The sequence below is a fragment of the Acomys minous genome, assembly GCF_964271855.1.
Source record: "Acomys minous genome assembly, chromosome: 4".
Taxonomy (NCBI): Eukaryota; Metazoa; Chordata; class Mammalia; order Rodentia; family Muridae; genus Acomys; species Acomys minous.
This window is the reverse complement of record NC_140486.1, coordinates 90,000,339-90,004,146: the sequence shown is the minus strand read 5'-3', so window position 1 is coordinate 90,004,146 and position 3,808 is coordinate 90,000,339.

The window sequence follows — 3,808 nt, the reverse complement described above, 5'->3', positions numbered from 1 at the left end:
TTGCCAAGGCGCGTGTGTTATTTTTTTCCTCAGGAAAAGTCTGTCATACAGGAGAACCATCAAAATGTGCAGAGGTTCTTAGCAGAGCCAATATTTGCTCTGTGTTAGTTAAGATATGAGGCTCCGATGCAATAACACGTAAATCTCCGTGTCTACGTGACCTCACACTATTGTTTCATTCTTTTCGGTTTTTTGAAACGGGGTTTCTCTGTGTAATCCTGGCTGTCCTGGAACTTTCTCTATAGACCAGGCTGGCCTAGAACTCAGAAATTCCCCTGCCTTTACTTCCCAAGTGCTGGGATTAAAGGTGTACACCGGGCTGGGGAGATGGCTCAGAGGTTAAGATCCCTTAACCTCTTCCTTAACCTTCTTCCCAAGGTCCTGAGTTCAGTTCCCAGCAATCACATGGTGGCTCACAACCATCTAGAATGAGATCTGGTGCCCTCTTCTGGCCTCCTGGCTCACATGCAGGCCGAATACTTATAAGTATTAAATAAATCTAAATAAATAAAAAAGGCGTGTATCACCATCCAGCTTATTGTCTCATTCTCACTTTCATGGCTTAGACTGGTGATTTAAGTGGTGTGCTGGGTGGCTCTATGTCATTTTGACCCTAGAGTTATCTGAAATAAGGGAATCTCAATTGAGAAAATGCCTCCCTAAGATCTGGCTGTAAGGCATTTTCCTAGTTGATGAGGGAGGATCCAGCCCCTGGTGGGTGGTACTACTCCTGGGCTGGTGGTCCTGGGTTCCATAAGAAAACAGGTTGATCAAGCCATAAAGAGCAAGGAAGGCAGTAAGCAGCACCCCTCCATGGCCTCTGCATCAGCTCCTGCTTGCAGGCTCCTGCCCTGTTTCTTCCCTGATGAACAGTGACATGGAAGTGTAAGCCAAACAACCGTTTTCTTCCCCAAGTTGCTTTGGTCATGGTGTTTCATCAGAACAGTAGTAACCCTAACTAAAGCAAATGGCTTTCTCGGTTGGACTTTTCCATCCAACAACTCAGGGGTAAAAGATCCTCCCGTATTCTATTCCTAGAAACAATGTAAAGTTGGTCACCAAACAGCAAGGACTGGAGGACCCCATGAGATGTTCATACGGCTCAGATCTGGCAGGGATTGTGGTCATGGTTATCCATGCTTGACTGGGCAAACCTTAGTGTGGTGGTGGTATCTCGTTCCCATTGACATTGGGGACGAGACGGGCTAAACTGCCTGTGAATTGTCATCTTCCTGGATCCCCAAGAAGATGTGAATATATACGTTGTGCCAACCATGATATATTGGGTTATTTACTTTGCAAGTTGGGGCTTGAACCAGAGCCTCGCACATACTAAGCAAACACTTGACCTACCAAGTCCTGCAGCGGTCTTTGAAAAGGGAAACAACCTCAGATGGCGGGTCTGGTAGATGTTGGGATGTTCTGCCCTCACACCCTTGACCCACCCTGAGGTTCAACTGCTTCTCTGAAGGCCATTTGTATGCGTGTTGATAGATTCTCTACAAACATCCGCATCTCTGCCTCTCAGAGATCAGCTGGAGCCCAGGACAGACCAGAGGAAAATTATTGGCCCAAGAGTGTTAGCAGTTCCTGGCTGCAGACCCCAGCTTCCTTGGCTGCTCTGGGGACACTTCTGAGGTGTAGTCTATATTGCTCTTAAATAGAACCAGCTTCTGACAGCCTAAGAGGTAGCTCACTCACCCACCCACCCTTTGCCATCTTTCTCTTCTGCATCTTACTCTTTCATCAGTCACTTTTCCTTCCTGGGATGACATTCCCCCCTCAGCCCCCCAGCCCCCTCATACCCCACACCAAACCACTGTTCACTCTTGAGTTCTTACCTTGGAGTTGCTTGGAGGAGAATTTAAACTAGGACCTAATGGGAAGAACTTAAGAGCCGGCTCAAAGAGAAACCCTTTGGGGGTGGGTAAGGAAGCCATGTATATGTCTCTGCATTTGCTTTCCCATTGTCATGGGGGTCAACATAATTGAGGGAGGGGGCGCCAGCAAGATGTCTGGGCTGGGAATGGCCAGGAGCGTCTGCATAGGGATGATCTGTAGACTGGACAGAAGCAGGCAGAAGTGGTGAGATATGACATGATTAATGGTTTTTTTTTGTTTTGTTTTGTTTTTGTTTTTTTGCTTTTTTTTTTTTTTTTTTTTTTTTTTTTGGCCAATGGGGTGTGAGAGGCACAGGCTCATGAGCTCTATAAGTGCTGTTTACACAGAACACAGTTCAAGAGATTTCTCAGACATGCACACTGTTCTATTTGGACGGCTGTAGTACATTTTGTGAGTGGGTAACTTATAAACAATAGTACCCACTGCTTCCAGTTTGGGGATCTGGGAAGTCTGAGATTAAAGCACGTGCAGATGTGGTATCTGGTGAGGGCACTGTGGAGCCTGTGGGCGCTCACATGGCAGAAGTGGGAGGAATCTCTCTGGGGCCTCTTTGTTAAGGGATGGATTTCCATCCAGAAAGTTGACCTCTCAAGACCTCCAGGCCTCTCAAAGGCCTGCCCCTTCTATAACCATCATCCTTGAAGTAAGGTTTCAACACATGAGTAGTGAGGAGTCACACACGTTCATACTAGAGCACAAACATTGTCTTAAACTCTCCATTTGTGGATCCTGTAAAGACCCCATGGCTGAAGGGAATCTCATGTCCCAACAGGGGACTTTCTACTCTTGTTCATCTGAATTGACAAGGTGCCAAACTGTCTTATAAGAATGTATATTTATACTCACGGACAGATGTTAGTCTCAGTCTCAATCAGAGAAACTTCTATAATGAACAGTGATGAACAAAGATTCATTGCTGGCCAAGGTGCTGAGGATGATGACTGAGCACTCAGCTCTAACCAGTACACGTTTCACATGCCCTCCACGGCTCACAGAGCATAGCAGGAGAGAGAGCAGAAGGAGTATAAGAGTTGGAAGGCAGGGAGAAGGGCTGACAAACGCCATCGTCTGGGCATGGCATAGCCATTGCAATCACAATTACACAGTAACCGTGGCTGCCTACACTGGGCTGTTAACACTTAGTCATGGGTCAAGGGCGGCCTCTCACAGGTCCCTACTCTTTCTTAGTGAGTATCAGCTACTGATGAGTTATGGGGAAGGGTGGTCGTTGTCTTTATTTGGACCGCACTGATAAGCCCATCAGGTGCCAATGGATAGTTTCAAACCTAGGGTCATACATACAATCCCAGTTAAACTGAGAGGGCCACAAGGCAAAAAAGACAAGAATATGGGAAAGGGACTTGTATAGAGCAGTGAGGATGACAGGGATGAGAGAGAGAGAGAGAGAGAGAGAGAGAGAGAGAGAGAGAGAGAGAGAGAGAGAGAAAAGAGAGTGGAAGGCTAAGAGTAGTCAGAATAATATGTATTATTACATAGAATTATATATTATGTAATTATGCTATACAATTACATATAATATATAGTATATTATATAATATACAATACATTATACAATATATATTATATACAACATATAATGTATTATATGTTATGTAAAATATATGGATGATTTGTCAAAGGACAAATTTCATGTAAATTGCTTGAAAACTTTCCATTTACAAGACAGAGATTAAACACCTAGATTCCTCAACACAGCTTACAGCATTCTTCAGGAACCCATTTCTACTACATGCCTTTCGCTCCAGGCATCCAATTTTGCTACCTCCTTGGTACCCCCCCCCCCCCCAGAAGACCCTCTTTCCTTATAAAGATGGTTGAACTAAGTGTGTTCTTGTTTGTTTTCTGAGAGGTTCTTTCCATGTATCTCAGGTTGGCCTCAAACTTC